Here is a 14743-nt window from a genome sequence, read left to right on the forward strand (position 1 = left end):
TAATTCTTTCATAGGCCGCCCTTTCTTAGTATTTGACGTTCCTTATATTGCGGTATGAGGCTTCGCAGTAGGTTGCAAACATTCATCACCCATGACTGTCCCCAATTGAGCTCAGAAGCTCAATGTCTATCATGACCTCTCTTTTAGAATGTCCAAGAGCAAGCAAACTATTCCTCCAGGAGAGGGCGCCAACAGACTACTAAAGAGATCATCATTACTCAAAGAAAACCCCAAAAACCAATGCATGATAGGAATAAACAGGTAACTTTCTTTGGAGTGGAAGCGGAGAGATCGCACCAGATGCCAATTCTAGATCTTATCACACCTGTGGTCACTGCAGCAGCAGGTGAATCCACTTTGTCCAAAAGGGATCTATTCCATTCAATTGCAAATGATCTAGATAAGACAGAGAACTGCAGCACGGGGACATAGCCGAGTTGGTCAGGTTGAGTGGTGATGAGTTTGCTATTTGGATGAATAAAGAAAGTCAAAAGTGTGAAAGATAAAAAACAAAAGGAGGAAGTGTGAAAAGTGAATGGGCCATATTGAGGTGCATATGAAGACGTATGCTTTCTTCCAATTCATTAAATCGGGCTAATATGAATCAGGTGAATTGAGTTCTGCTTTTGGAAACTGGGTTAAGAAGGGGTGCACCGTTCCTGGAGGTACTGCAATACCAGGTCAATGCGTGGAGTGGACAGAGCAAGCTCTTTTTCCATCTCCCTGTTCTAAAAATCCATTTAATATATGGTCCCCAGATAGGGGACGTATCAGATATTAAACTGATAAGAACAGATACTACACTTGATCTTAGCCAAAAGGCCGAGAAGCGATAACCAGAATTGGTTTGGGCCTCGAGTGGCACCCTGGCCTATGCCGGACACATCTTAGGGAGAGAGAGCGAGAGGGAGACAAACCCACGCCTACACAAGACATTTTGTCACCCAAGCCAACCCTTGAAAAGGCTGCTTTGCAGAGCAAAAACAAGAAGAATGGTGCGTTTTGCAGCCGCCGCCCACTGCAATGAATCTGAATAACTCCTCCTTTAGGGCGCAAGCAACTCCCCTCCCCCTTGCAGTCTTTCCAATTCACGATACAAAAAGACGGACAGGACAGGTTGCCTGACTTTCCGTCACTGCCACCCTTTGCCATCCTTACCCGTAGAAAGCCCTTTCATCATCCCCAAACCCTAATCTTTTCCCTTTCCTTCCCAGCCCCCAAACCCTGCCCTCTGTACCTTTCTCACCACCCGCTTCCCTTCTCCTGTCATCCCCCTACCACCCGGGAAAAAAAGAGATTGCCCCCTCCTTCCACTAGCCCACCCTCCCACCCAAAGAACAACTTCTTCTGCGCAGCTTGTTTTCTAGGCAGCAGCGCTATTGTGATGTCATCGGGGGGCATTGTGACAAGCCGCCAGTGTTCCGTCTCTTCATGTTGTGCACAGTTCAAACGGAAAATACATCAACAGGCAGACTACAGAAAAGCTTACTATCAAAGGTTAGAGGGGGGCTTTCTCAGAGGGCTTTTTACAGTTTTTCTATTCCCAATTAGCCGTTTAAGTGTACTTATTGAAAGTAGTAATTCTTTCATAGGCCGCCCTTTCTTAGTATTTGACGTTCCTTATATTGCGGTATGAGGCTTCGCAGTAGGTTGCAAACATTCATCACCCATGACTGTCCCCAATTGAGCTCAGAAGCTCAATGTCTATCATGACCTCTCTTTTAGAATGTCCAAGAGCAAGCAAACTATTCCTCCAGGAGAGGGCGCCAACAGACTACTAAAGAGATCATCATTACTCAAAGAAAACCCCAAAAACCAATGCATGATAGGAATAAACAGGTAACTTTCTTTGGAGTGGAAGCGGAGAGATCGCACCAGATGCCAATTCTAGATCTTATCACACCTGTGGTCACTGCAGCAGCAGGTGAATCCACTTTGTCCAAAAGGGATCTATTCCATTCAATTGCAAATGATCTAGATAAGACAGAGAACTGCAGCACGGGGACATAGCCGAGTTGGTCAGGTTGAGTGGTGATGAGTTTGCTATTTGGATGAATAAAGAAAGTCAAAAGTGTGAAAGATAAAAAACAAAAGGAGGAAGTGTGAAAAGTGAATGGGCCAAATTGAGGTGCATATGAAGACGTATGCTTTCTTCCAATTCATTAAATCGGGCTAATATGAATCAGGTGAATTGAGTTCTGCTTTTGGAAACTGGGTTAAGAAGGGGTGCACCGTTCCTGGAGGTACTGCAATACCAGGTCAATGCGTGGAGTGGACAGAGCAAGCTCTTTTTCCATCTCCCTGTTCTAAAAATCCATTTAATATATGGTCCCCAGATAGGGGACGTATCAGATATTAAACTGATAAGAACAGATTTTGATTTAATGAAGCTTTCCAAAGCACCGCAAAAATGCATGACCGAAGTCACACCAAAAACAGTGCAAAGGCTAGGATTCGTGTGGACCCCTCCGTGAGAAGAGGATCCCCAAAAATCAACCCCGTCCCTCCGAGCCAGAAGGCCACAGCGAGGGTCAGGGATCTTCGGTGCTCCCCCAAGCCGAAGCCTGGTTGAGCCTTGTTGTTGCTCCCAGCGTCCACCGAGGCATCTTACCCAAGTGGAGTAGGGAGCTACTAGTCGTTGGTTTCGCAGCCGAGACTGCCCGGACCGTCAACCGGTGTTGGTTTCTCAGCCCAAGGCTGACCGGACCTCCAACCGGGTGTTGGTTTCTCAGCCCAAGGCTGACCGGACCTCCAACCGGGTGTTGGTTTCTCAGCCCAAGGCTAACCGGACCTCCAACCGGGTGTTGGTTTCTCAGCCAAAGCTGACCCGGACCTCTAACCGGGTGATGGTTTCTCAGCCCAAAGCTGACCGGACCTCCGACCGGGATTATAAAAATTTCCCTTCTTAGCCAGAAGGCCAGGATAGGGCAATATGCTTGGAAAGTATGAATAGGCAAGGCGCGGCGTGCGACAGAGTCTGAGGCTTACCAGGGTCCCAACCTAGCAAGTTCAGACTCCCTCCAGGGTGTCCATTCCTGGGGCACATTGCACCATAACCCCCACACTTACTCAGTCTAATAGCCTCAATCCTGGTAGGGCCATGGTTTCCTCTAGATGGATATACTATCCTCCCAAAGTACTAACAAGTGCAACCTTCCAGTGTGCATTGCATCATTGTACTAAGGTGGCCGGAGCCTTAAACCACCTTTTCGAACGATACTACACTTGATCTTAGCCAAAAGGCCGAGAAGCGATAACCAGAATTGGTTTGGGCCTCGAGTGGCACCCTGGCCTATGCCGGACACATCTTAGGGAGAGAGAGCGAGAGGGAGACAAACCCACGCCTACACAAGACATTTTGTCACCCAAGCCAACCCTTGAAAAGGCTGCTTTGCAGAGCAAAAACAAGAAGAATGGTGCGTTTTGCAGCCGCCGCCCACTGCAATGAATCTGAATAACTCCTCCTTTAGGGCGCAAGCAACTCCCCTCCCCCTTGCAGTCTTTCCAATTCACGATACAAAAAGACGGACAGGACAGGTTGCCTGACTTTCCGTCACTGCCACCCTTTGCCATCCTTACCCGTAGAAAGCCCTTTCATCATCCCCAAACCCTAATCTTTTCCCTTTCCTTCCCAGCCCCCAAACCCTGCCCTCTGTACCTTTCTCACCACCCGCTTCCCTTCTCCTGTCATCCCCCTACCACCCGGGAAAAAAAGAGATTGCCCCCTCCTTCCACTAGCCCACCCTCCCACCCAAAGAACAACTTCTTCTGCGCAGCTTGTTTTCTAGGCAGCAGCGCTATTGTGATGTCATCGGGGGGCATTGTGACAAGCCGCCAGTGTTCCGTCTCTTCATGTTGTGCACAGTTCAAACGGAAAATACATCAACAGGCAGACTACAGAAAAGCTTACTATCAAAGGTTAGAGGGGGGCTTTCTCAGAGGGCTTTTTACAGTTTTTCTATTCCCAATTAGCCGTTTAAGTGTACTTATTGAAAGTAGTAATTCTTTCATAGGCCGCCCTTTCTTAGTATTTGACGTTCCTTATATTGCGGTATGAGGCTTCGCAGTAGGTTGCAAACATTCATCACCCATGACTGTCCCCAATTGAGCTCAGAAGCTCAATGTCTATCATGACCTCTCTTTTAGAATGTCCAAGAGCAAGCAAACTATTCCTCCAGGAGAGGGCGCCAACAGACTACTAAAGAGATCATCATTACTCAAAGAAAACCCCAAAAACCAATGCATGATAGGAATAAACAGGTAACTTTCTTTGGAGTGGAAGCGGAGAGATCGCACCAGATGCCAATTCTAGATCTTATCACACCTGTGGTCACTGCAGCAGCAGGTGAATCCACTTTGTCCAAAAGGGATCTATTCCATTCAATTGCAAATGATCTAGATAAGACAGAGAACTGCAGCACGGGGACATAGCCGAGTTGGTCAGGTTGAGTGGTGATGAGTTTGCTATTTGGATGAATAAAGAAAGTCAAAAGTGTGAAAGATAAAAAACAAAAGGAGGAAGTGTGAAAAGTGAATGGGCCATATTGAGGTGCATATGAAGACGTATGCTTTCTTCCAATTCATTAAATCGGGCTAATATGAATCAGGTGAATTGAGTTCTGCTTTTGGAAACTGGGTTAAGAAGGGGTGCACCGTTCCTGGAGGTACTGCAATACCAGGTCAATGCGTGGAGTGGACAGAGCAAGCTCTTTTTCCATCTCCCTGTTCTAAAAATCCATTTAATATATGGTCCCCAGATAGGGGACGTATCAGATATTAAACTGATAAGAACAGATTTTTGATTTAATGAAGCTTTCCAAAGCACCACAAAAAATGCATGACCGAAGTCACACCAAAAACAGTGCAAAGGCTAGGATTCGTGTGGACCCCACCGTGAGGAGAGGGTCCCCAAAAATCAACCCCGTCCCTCCGAGCCAGAAGGCCACAGCAAGGGTCAGGGATCTTCGGTGCTCCCCCAAGCCGAAGCCTGGTTGAGCCTTGTCGTTGCTCCCAGCGTCCACCCAGGCATCTTACCCAAGTGGAGTAGAGAGCTACTAGTTGTTGGTTTCGCAGCCGAAACTGCCCGGACCGTCAACCGGTGTTGGTTTCTCAGCCCAAGGCTAACCGGACCTCCAACCGGGTGTTGGTTTCTCAGCCGAAGCTGACCCAGACCTCCAACCGGGTGTTGGTTTCTCAGCCGAAGCTGAGCCAGACCTCCAACCGGGTGTTAGTTTCTCAGCCCAAAGCTGACCAGACCTCCGACTGGGATTATAAAAATTTCCCTTCCTAGCCAGAAGGCCGGGATAGGGTAATATGCTCAAAAAGTATGAAAAGGCAAGGTACGGTGTGCTACAGAGCCCAAGGCTTGCCGGGGTCCCAAGCCAGCAAGCTCAGACTCACTCCAGGGTCGTCAGTCCTGGGGCACGTTGTACCATAGCCCCCCACCCTTACTCAGTCTAATAGCCTCGATCCTGGTAGGGCCATGTTTTCCTCTAGATGAATATACTATCCACCCAGAGTACTAGCAAGCGCAACCTTCCAGTGTGCATTGTATCATTGTACTAAGGTGGCCTGGAGCTTAAACCACCTCTTCGAACAACACTACACTTGATCTTAGCCAAAAGGCCGAGAAGCGATAACCAGAATTGGTTTGGGCCTCGAGTGGCACCCTGGCCTATGCCGGACACATCTTAGGGAGAGAGAGCGAGAGGGAGACAAACCCACGCCTACACAAGACATTTTGTCACCCAAGCCAACCCTTGAAAAGGCTGCTTTGCAGAGCAAAAACAAGAAGAATGGTGCGTTTTGCAGCCGCCGCCCACTGCAATGAATCTGAATAACTCCTCCTTTAGGGCGCAAGCAACTCCCCTCCCCCTTGCAGTCTTTCCAATTCACGATACAAAAAGACGGACAGGACAGGTTGCCTGACTTTCCGTCACTGCCACCCTTTGCCATCCTTACCCGTAGAAAGCCCTTTCATCATCCCCAAACCCTAATCTTTTCCCTTTCCTTCCCAGCCCCCAAACCCTGCCCTCTGTACCTTTCTCACCACCCGCTTCCCTTCTCCTGTCATCCCCCTACCACCCGGGAAAAAAAGAGATTGCCCCCTCCTTCCACTAGCCCACCCTCCCACCCAAAGAACAACTTCTTCTGCGCAGCTTGTTTTCTAGGCAGCAGCGCTATTGTGATGTCATCGGGGGGCATTGTGACAAGCCGCCAGTGTTCCGTCTCTTCATGTTGTGCACAGTTCAAACGGAAAATACATCAACAGGCAGACTACAGAAAAGCTTACTATCAAAGGTTAGAGGGGGGCTTTCTCAGAGGGCTTTTTACAGTTTTTCTATTCCCAATTAGCCGTTTAAGTGTACTTATTGAAAGTAGTAATTCTTTCATAGGCCGCCCTTTCTTAGTATTTGACGTTCCTTATATTGCGGTATGAGGCTTCGCAGTAGGTTGCAAACATTCATCACCCATGACTGTCCCCAATTGAGCTCAGAAGCTCAATGTCTATCATGACCTCTCTTTTAGAATGTCCAAGAGCAAGCAAACTATTCCTCCAGGAGAGGGCGCCAACAGACTACTAAAGAGATCATCATTACTCAAAGAAAACCCCAAAAACCAATGCATGATAGGAATAAACAGGTAACTTTCTTTGGAGTGGAAGCGGAGAGATCGCACCAGATGCCAATTCTAGATCTTATCACACCTGTGGTCACTGCAGCAGCAGGTGAATCCACTTTGTCCAAAAGGGATCTATTCCATTCAATTGCAAATGATCTAGATAAGACAGAGAACTGCAGCACGGGGACATAGCCGAGTTGGTCAGGTTGAGTGGTGATGAGTTTGCTATTTGGATGAATAAAGAAAGTCAAAAGTGTGAAAGATAAAAAACAAAAGGAGGAAGTGTGAAAAGTGAATGGGCCAAATTGAGGTGCATATGAAGACGTATGCTTTCTTCCAATTCATTAAATCGGGCTAATATGAATCAGGTGAATTGAGTTCTGCTTTTGGAAACTGGGTTAAGAAGGGGTGCACCGTTCCTGGAGGTACTGCAATACCAGGTCAATGCGTGGAGTGGACAGAGCAAGCTCTTTTTCCATCTCCCTGTTCTAAAAATCCATTTAATATATGGTCCCCAGATAGGGGACGTATCAGATATTAAACTGATAAGAACAGATACTACACTTGATCTTAGCCAAAAGGCCGAGAAGCGATAACCAGAATTGGTTTGGGCCTCGAGTGGCACCCTGGCCTATGCCGGACACATCTTAGGGAGAGAGAGCGAGAGGGAGACAAACCCACGCCTACACAAGACATTTTGTCACCCAAGCCAACCCTTGAAAAGGCTGCTTTGCAGAGCAAAAACAAGAAGAATGGTGCGTTTTGCAGCCGCCGCCCACTGCAATGAATCTGAATAACTCCTCCTTTAGGGCGCAAGCAACTCCCCTCCCCCTTGCAGTCTTTCCAATTCACGATACAAAAAGACAGACAGGACAGGTTGCCTGACTTTCCGTCACTGCCACCCTTTGCCATCCTTACCCGTAGAAAGCCCTTTCATCATCCCCAAACCCTAATCTTTTCCCTTTCCTTCCCAGCCCCCAAACCCTGCCCTCTGTACCTTTCTCACCACCCGCTTCCCTTCTCCTGTCATCCCCCTACCACCCGGGAAAAAAAGAGATTGCCCCCTCCTTCCACTAGCCCACCCTCCCACCCAAAGAACAACTTCTTCTGCGCAGCTTGTTTTCTAGGCAGCAGCGCTATTGTGATGTCATCGGGGGGCATTGTGACAAGCCGCCAGTGTTCCGTCTCTTCATGTTGTGCACAGTTCAAACGGAAAATACATCAACAGGCAGACTACAGAAAAGCTTACTATCAAAGGTTAGAGGGGGGCTTTCTCAGAGGGCTTTTTACAGTTTTTCTATTCCCAATTAGCCGTTTAAGTGTACTTATTGAAAGTAGTAATTCTTTCATAGGCCGCCCTTTCTTAGTATTTGACGTTCCTTATATTGCGGTATGAGGCTTCGCAGTAGGTTGCAAACATTCATCACCCATGACTGTCCCCAATTGAGCTCAGAAGCTCAATGTCTATCATGACCTCTCTTTTAGAATGTCCAAGAGCAAGCAAACTATTCCTCCAGGAGAGGGCGCCAACAGACTACTAAAGAGATCATCATTACTCAAAGAAAACCCCAAAAACCAATGCATGATAGGAATAAACAGGTAACTTTCTTTGGAGTGGAAGCGGAGAGATCGCACCAGATGCCAATTCTAGATCTTATCACACCTGTGGTCACTGCAGCAGCAGGTGAATCCACTTTGTCCAAAAGGGATCTATTCCATTCAATTGCAAATGATCTAGATAAGACAGAGAACTGCAGCACGGGGACATAGCCGAGTTGGTCAGGTTGAGTGGTGATGAGTTTGCTATTTGGATGAATAAAGAAAGTCAAAAGTGTGAAAGATAAAAAACAAAAGGAGGAAGTGTGAAAAGTGAATGGGCCATATTGAGGTGCATATGAAGACGTATGCTTTCTTCCAATTCATTAAATCGGGCTAATATGAATCAGGTGAATTGAGTTCTGCTTTTGGAAACTGGGTTAAGAAGGGGTGCACCGTTCCTGGAGGTACTGCAATACCAGGTCAATGCGTGGAGTGGACAGAGCAAGCTCTTTTTCCATCTCCCTGTTCTAAAAATCCATTTAATATATGGTCCCCAGATAGGGGACGTATCAGATATTAAACTGATAAGAACAGATACTACACTTGATCTTAGCCAAAAGGCCGAGAAGCGATAACCAGAATTGGTTTGGGCCTCGAGTGGCACCCTGGCCTATGCCGGACACATCTTAGGGAGAGAGAGCGAGAGGGAGACAAACCCACGCCTACACAAGACATTTTGTCACCCAAGCCAACCCTTGAAAAGGCTGCTTTGCAGAGCAAAAACAAGAAGAATGGTGCGTTTTGCAGCCGCCGCCCACTGCAATGAATCTGAATAACTCCTCCTTTAGGGCGCAAGCAACTCCCCTCCCCCTTGCAGTCTTTCCAATTCACGATACAAAAAGACGGACAGGACAGGTTGCCTGACTTTCCGTCACTGCCACCCTTTGCCATCCTTACCCGTAGAAAGCCCTTTCATCATCCCCAAACCCTAATCTTTTCCCTTTCCTTCCCAGCCCCCAAACCCTGCCCTCTGTACCTTTCTCACCACCCGCTTCCCTTCTCCTGTCATCCCCCTACCACCCGGGAAAAAAAGAGATTGCCCCCTCCTTCCACTAGCCCACCCTCCCACCCAAAGAACAACTTCTTCTGCGCAGCTTGTTTTCTAGGCAGCAGCGCTATTGTGATGTCATCGGGGGGCATTGTGACAAGCCGCCAGTGTTCCGTCTCTTCATGTTGTGCACAGTTCAAACGGAAAATACATCAACAGGCAGACTACAGAAAAGCTTACTATCAAAGGTTAGAGGGGGGCTTTCTCAGAGGGCTTTTTACAGTTTTTCTATTCCCAATTAGCCGTTTAAGTGTACTTATTGAAAGTAGTAATTCTTTCATAGGCCGCCCTTTCTTAGTATTTGACGTTCCTTATATTGCGGTATGAGGCTTCGCAGTAGGTTGCAAACATTCATCACCCATGACTGTCCCCAATTGAGCTCAGAAGCTCAATGTCTATCATGACCTCTCTTTTAGAATGTCCAAGAGCAAGCAAACTATTCCTCCAGGAGAGGGCGCCAACAGACTACTAAAGAGATCATCATTACTCAAAGAAAACCCCAAAAACCAATGCATGATAGGAATAAACAGGTAACTTTCTTTGGAGTGGAAGCGGAGAGATCGCACCAGATGCCAATTCTAGATCTTATCACACCTGTGGTCACTGCAGCAGCAGGTGAATCCACTTTGTCCAAAAGGGATCTATTCCATTCAATTGCAAATGATCTAGATAAGACAGAGAACTGCAGCACGGGGACATAGCCGAGTTGGTCAGGTTGAGTGGTGATGAGTTTGCTATTTGGATGAATAAAGAAAGTCAAAAGTGTGAAAGATAAAAAACAAAAGGAGGAAGTGTGAAAAGTGAATGGGCCAAATTGAGGTGCATATGAAGACGTATGCTTTCTTCCAATTCATTAAATCGGGCTAATATGAATCAGGTGAATTGAGTTCTGCTTTTGGAAACTGGGTTAAGAAGGGGTGCACCGTTCCTGGAGGTACTGCAATACCAGGTCAATGCGTGGAGTGGACAGAGCAAGCTCTTTTTCCATCTCCCTGTTCTAAAAATCCATTTAATATATGGTCCCCAGATAGGGGACGTATCAGATATTAAACTGATAAGAACAGATTTTGATTTAATGAAGCTTTCCAAAGCACCGCAAAAATGCATGACCGAAGTCACACCAAAAACAGTGCAAAGGCTAGGATTCGTGTGGACCCCTCCGTGAGAAGAGGATCCCCAAAAATCAACCCCGTCCCTCCGAGCCAGAAGGCCACAGCGAGGGTCAGGGATCTTCGGTGCTCCCCCAAGCCGAAGCCTGGTTGAGCCTTGTTGTTGCTCCCAGCGTCCACCGAGGCATCTTACCCAAGTGGAGTAGGGAGCTACTAGTCGTTGGTTTCGCAGCCGAGACTGCCCGGACCGTCAACCGGTGTTGGTTTCTCAGCCCAAGGCTGACCGGACCTCCAACCGGGTGTTGGTTTCTCAGCCCAAGGCTGACCGGACCTCCAACCGGGTGTTGGTTTCTCAGCCCAAGGCTAACCGGACCTCCAACCGGGTGTTGGTTTCTCAGCCAAAGCTGACCCGGACCTCCAACCGGGTGATGGTTTCTCAGCCCAAAGCTGACCGGACCTCCGACCGGGATTATAAAAATTTCCCTTCTTAGCCAGAAGGCCAGGATAGGGCAATATGCTTGGAAAGTATGAATAGGCAAGGCGCGGCGTGCGACAGAGTCTGAGGCTTACCAGGGTCCCAACCTAGCAAGTTCAGACTCCCTCCAGGGTGTCCATTCCTGGGGCACATTGCACCATAACCCCCACACTTACTCAGTCTAATAGCCTCAATCCTGGTAGGGCCATGGTTTCCTCTAGATGGATATACTATCCTCCCAAAGTACTAACAAGTGCAACCTTCCAGTGTGCATTGCATCATTGTACTAAGGTGGCCGGAGCCTTAAACCACCTTTTCGAACGATACTACACTTGATCTTAGCCAAAAGGCCGAGAAGCGATAACCAGAATTGGTTTGGGCCTCGAGTGGCACCCTGGCCTATGCCGGACACATCTTAGGGAGAGAGAGCGAGAGGGAGACAAACCCACGCCTACACAAGACATTTTGTCACCCAAGCCAACCCTTGAAAAGGCTGCTTTGCAGAGCAAAAACAAGAAGAATGGTGCGTTTTGCAGCCGCCGCCCACTGCAATGAATCTGAATAACTCCTCCTTTAGGGCGCAAGCAACTCCCCTCCCCCTTGCAGTCTTTCCAATTCACGATACAAAAAGACGGACAGGACAGGTTGCCTGACTTTCCGTCACTGCCACCCTTTGCCATCCTTACCCGTAGAAAGCCCTTTCATCATCCCCAAACCCTAATCTTTTCCCTTTCCTTCCCAGCCCCCAAACCCTGCCCTCTGTACCTTTCTCACCACCCGCTTCCCTTCTCCTGTCATCCCCCTACCACCCGGGAAAAAAAGAGATTGCCCCCTCCTTCCACTAGCCCACCCTCCCACCCAAAGAACAACTTCTTCTGCGCAGCTTGTTTTCTAGGCAGCAGCGCTATTGTGATGTCATCGGGGGGCATTGTGACAAGCCGCCAGTGTTCCGTCTCTTCATGTTGTGCACAGTTCAAACGGAAAATACATCAACAGGCAGACTACAGAAAAGCTTACTATCAAAGGTTAGAGGGGGGCTTTCTCAGAGGGCTTTTTACAGTTTTTCTATTCCCAATTAGCCGTTTAAGTGTACTTATTGAAAGTAGTAATTCTTTCATAGGCCGCCCTTTCTTAGTATTTGACGTTCCTTATATTGCGGTATGAGGCTTCGCAGTAGGTTGCAAACATTCATCACCCATGACTGTCCCCAATTGAGCTCAGAAGCTCAATGTCTATCATGACCTCTCTTTTAGAATGTCCAAGAGCAAGCAAACTATTCCTCCAGGAGAGGGCGCCAACAGACTACTAAAGAGATCATCATTACTCAAAGAAAACCCCAAAAACCAATGCATGATAGGAATAAACAGGTAACTTTCTTTGGAGTGGAAGCGGAGAGATCGCACCAGATGCCAATTCTAGATCTTATCACACCTGTGGTCACTGCAGCAGCAGGTGAATCCACTTTGTCCAAAAGGGATCTATTCCATTCAATTGCAAATGATCTAGATAAGACAGAGAACTGCAGCACGGGGACATAGCCGAGTTGGTCAGGTTGAGTGGTGATGAGTTTGCTATTTGGATGAATAAAGAAAGTCAAAAGTGTGAAAGATAAAAAACAAAAGGAGGAAGTGTGAAAAGTGAATGGGCCATATTGAGGTGCATATGAAGACGTATGCTTTCTTCCAATTCATTAAATCGGGCTAATATGAATCAGGTGAATTGAGTTCTGCTTTTGGAAACTGGGTTAAGAAGGGGTGCACCGTTCCTGGAGGTACTGCAATACCAGGTCAATGCGTGGAGTGGACAGAGCAAGCTCTTTTTCCATCTCCCTGTTCTAAAAATCCATTTAATATATGGTCCCCAGATAGGGGACGTATCAGATATTAAACTGATAAGAACAGATACTACACTTGATCTTAGCCAAAAGGCCGAGAAGCGATAACCAGAATTGGTTTGGGCCTCGAGTGGCACCCTGGCCTATGCCGGACACATCTTAGGGAGAGAGAGCGAGAGGGAGACAAACCCACGCCTACACAAGACATTTTGTCACCCAAGCCAACCCTTGAAAAGGCTGCTTTGCAGAGCAAAAACAAGAAGAATGGTGCGTTTTGCAGCCGCCGCCCACTGCAATGAATCTGAATAACTCCTCCTTTAGGGCGCAAGCAACTCCCCTCCCCCTTGCAGTCTTTCCAATTCACGATACAAAAAGACGGACAGGACAGGTTGCCTGACTTTCCGTCACTGCCACCCTTTGCCATCCTTACCCGTAGAAAGCCCTTTCATCATCCCCAAACCCTAATCTTTTCCCTTTCCTTCCCAGCCCCCAAACCCTGCCCTCTGTACCTTTCTCACCACCCGCTTCCCTTCTCCTGTCATCCCCCTACCACCCGGGAAAAAAAGAGATTGCCCCCTCCTTCCACTAGCCCACCCTCCCACCCAAAGAACAACTTCTTCTGCGCAGCTTGTTTTCTAGGCAGCAGCGCTATTGTGATGTCATCGGGGGGCATTGTGACAAGCCGCCAGTGTTCCGTCTCTTCATGTTGTGCACAGTTCAAACGGAAAATACATCAACAGGCAGACTACAGAAAAGCTTACTATCAAAGGTTAGAGGGGGGCTTTCTCAGAGGGCTTTTTACAGTTTTTCTATTCCCAATTAGCCGTTTAAGTGTACTTATTGAAAGTAGTAATTCTTTCATAGGCCGCCCTTTCTTAGTATTTGACGTTCCTTATATTGCGGTATGAGGCTTCGCAGTAGGTTGCAAACATTCATCACCCATGACTGTCCCCAATTGAGCTCAGAAGCTCAATGTCTATCATGACCTCTCTTTTAGAATGTCCAAGAGCAAGCAAACTATTCCTCCAGGAGAGGGCGCCAACAGACTACTAAAGAGATCATCATTACTCAAAGAAAACCCCAAAAACCAATGCATGATAGGAATAAACAGGTAACTTTCTTTGGAGTGGAAGCGGAGAGATCGCACCAGATGCCAATTCTAGATCTTATCACACCTGTGGTCACTGCAGCAGCAGGTGAATCCACTTTGTCCAAAAGGGATCTATTCCATTCAATTGCAAATGATCTAGATAAGACAGAGAACTGCAGCACGGGGACATAGCCGAGTTGGTCAGGTTGAGTGGTGATGAGTTTGCTATTTGGATGAATAAAGAAAGTCAAAAGTGTGAAAGATAAAAAACAAAAGGAGGAAGTGTGAAAAGTGAATGGGCCAAATTGAGGTGCATATGAAGACGTATGCTTTCTTCCAATTCATTAAATCGGGCTAATATGAATCAGGTGAATTGAGTTCTGCTTTTGGAAACTGGGTTAAGAAGGGGTGCACCGTTCCTGGAGGTACTGCAATACCAGGTCAATGCGTGGAGTGGACAGAGCAAGCTCTTTTTCCATCTCCCTGTTCTAAAAATCCATTTAATATATGGTCCCCAGATAGGGGACGTATCAGATATTAAACTGATAAGAACAGATACTACACTTGATCTTAGCCAAAAGGCCGAGAAGCGATAACCAGAATTGGTTTGGGCCTCGAGTGGCACCCTGGCCTATGCCGGACACATCTTAGGGAGAGAGAGCGAGAGGGAGACAAACCCACGCCTACACAAGACATTTTGTCACCCAAGCCAACCCTTGAAAAGGCTGCTTTGCAGAGCAAAAACAAGAAGAATGGTGCGTTTTGCAGCCGCCGCCCACTGCAATGAATCTGAATAACTCCTCCTTTAGGGCGCAAGCAACTCCCCTCCCCCTTGCAGTCTTTCCAATTCACGATACAAAAAGACGGACAGGACAGGTTGCCTGACTTTCCGTCACTGCCACCCTTTGCCATCCTTACCCGTAGAAAGCCCTTTCATCATCCCCAAACCCTAATCTTTTCCCTTTCC

The 14743-nt window shown here is 47.5% G+C and overlaps 8 non-coding genes and 2 pseudogenes across 8 annotated transcripts; all 10 read right to left on the reverse strand.

Annotated features, from left to right (window-relative positions):
- Window positions 1–643: 643 nt before the first annotated feature.
- LOC142265568 (U2 spliceosomal RNA) lies at window positions 644–834 on the reverse strand. Its single transcript, XR_012731872.1, has one exon. It is a non-coding gene; the product is annotated as a U2 spliceosomal RNA (small nuclear RNA).
- Window positions 835–2221: 1387 nt separating this feature from the next.
- Window positions 2222–2416, reverse strand: LOC142265632 (U2 spliceosomal RNA). Its single transcript, XR_012731924.1, has one exon. It is a non-coding gene; the product is annotated as a U2 spliceosomal RNA (small nuclear RNA).
- Window positions 2417–3113: 697 nt separating this feature from the next.
- LOC142265668 (U2 spliceosomal RNA) lies at window positions 3114–3255 on the reverse strand (annotated as a pseudogene).
- A 1387-nt stretch (window positions 3256–4642) lies between these two features.
- LOC142265622 (U2 spliceosomal RNA) lies at window positions 4643–4835 on the reverse strand. Its single transcript, XR_012731918.1, has one exon. It is a non-coding gene; the product is annotated as a U2 spliceosomal RNA (small nuclear RNA).
- Window positions 4836–7024: 2189 nt separating this feature from the next.
- On the reverse strand, window positions 7025–7215 carry LOC142265569 (U2 spliceosomal RNA). Its single transcript, XR_012731873.1, has one exon. It is a non-coding gene; the product is annotated as a U2 spliceosomal RNA (small nuclear RNA).
- A 1387-nt stretch (window positions 7216–8602) lies between these two features.
- On the reverse strand, window positions 8603–8793 carry LOC142265570 (U2 spliceosomal RNA). Its single transcript, XR_012731874.1, has one exon. It is a non-coding gene; the product is annotated as a U2 spliceosomal RNA (small nuclear RNA).
- Window positions 8794–10180: 1387 nt separating this feature from the next.
- On the reverse strand, window positions 10181–10375 carry LOC142265633 (U2 spliceosomal RNA). Its single transcript, XR_012731925.1, has one exon. It is a non-coding gene; the product is annotated as a U2 spliceosomal RNA (small nuclear RNA).
- Window positions 10376–11072: 697 nt separating this feature from the next.
- On the reverse strand, window positions 11073–11214 carry LOC142265669 (U2 spliceosomal RNA; annotated as a pseudogene).
- A 1387-nt stretch (window positions 11215–12601) lies between these two features.
- Window positions 12602–12792, reverse strand: LOC142265572 (U2 spliceosomal RNA). The gene has a single exon (XR_012731875.1). It is a non-coding gene; the product is annotated as a U2 spliceosomal RNA (small nuclear RNA).
- Window positions 12793–14179: 1387 nt separating this feature from the next.
- LOC142265574 (U2 spliceosomal RNA) lies at window positions 14180–14370 on the reverse strand. Its single transcript, XR_012731877.1, has one exon. It is a non-coding gene; the product is annotated as a U2 spliceosomal RNA (small nuclear RNA).
- Window positions 14371–14743: the final 373 nt, after the last annotated feature.

This window comes from Anomaloglossus baeobatrachus, unplaced genomic scaffold (assembly GCF_048569485.1).
Source record: "Anomaloglossus baeobatrachus isolate aAnoBae1 unplaced genomic scaffold, aAnoBae1.hap1 Scaffold_275, whole genome shotgun sequence".
NCBI classification, from domain to species: domain Eukaryota; kingdom Metazoa; phylum Chordata; class Amphibia; order Anura; family Aromobatidae; genus Anomaloglossus; species Anomaloglossus baeobatrachus.